This window comes from Mastomys coucha, unplaced genomic scaffold (genome assembly GCF_008632895.1).
Source record: "Mastomys coucha isolate ucsf_1 unplaced genomic scaffold, UCSF_Mcou_1 pScaffold21, whole genome shotgun sequence".
Taxonomy (NCBI): domain Eukaryota; kingdom Metazoa; phylum Chordata; class Mammalia; order Rodentia; family Muridae; genus Mastomys; species Mastomys coucha.
Window position 1 is genome coordinate 110,062,773 of NW_022196904.1, and position 924 is coordinate 110,063,696.

The window sequence follows — 924 nt, forward strand, 5'->3', positions numbered from 1 at the left end:
CTGCAGTTCTTTCACACAGGTACAATTCTGGGCCAGAGTTTTTGACTGGGATGGCAATTTCATCCCTCCACTTGATGACCTATCTTTCTACTGGAGGTGGACTCTACAAGTTTCCTTTCCCCACTGTAGGTCATTTCCTCTAAGGTCCCTCCCTTTGAGTCCTGAGAGTCTCTCACCTCCTACCTATGAGGTTGCCTGTTTTCATTCTTTCTGCTGGCCCTGGGGTTTCAATTCTGTCCCCCCCCTCCACCTGATCACATTACCTTCCTCCCCTCCCTGCCTCCTTTCCCACCCAGGTCCCTCCCTTCCTCCTCCCTCCTGTGGTTGCTTTCTTCTCCCTCCCAAGTGGGACTGAGGCATCCTCACTTGGGTTCTTATGGCTTTTTAGCCTTCTTGAGTTCTGTGGATTGTATCCTGGGTATTCTGTACTTTCCCCCCGCTAATATCCACTTATTAGTGAGTACGTACCATGCATGTTCTTTTGGGTCTGAGTTACCTCACTCAGAGTGATATTTTCTAGTTCCATCCATTTGCCTACAAAACTCAGGATGTCCTCACTCTTAATAGCCGAGTAGTTTTCTATTGTGTAAATGAACTACATTTTCTGTATCTATTCTTCTATTGTGGGACATCTAGGTTGTTTCTAGCTTCTGGCTATCATAAATAAGGCTGCTATGAACATAGTAGAGCATGTGTCCCTGTGGTATGGTGGGGCATCTTTTTGGTATAGCTGGATCTTCAGGTAGATCTATTTCCAATTTTCTGAGGAACTTCCAGATTGATTTCCAGAGTGGTGGTACCAGTTTGCAGTCCCACCAGCAATGGAGGAAGGCTCCTCTTTCTCTGCATTCTCGCCAACATGTGCTGTCACCTGAGTTTTTGATCTTAGCCATTTAAGGTCAGTGTTTTTAATAAATGATGTTG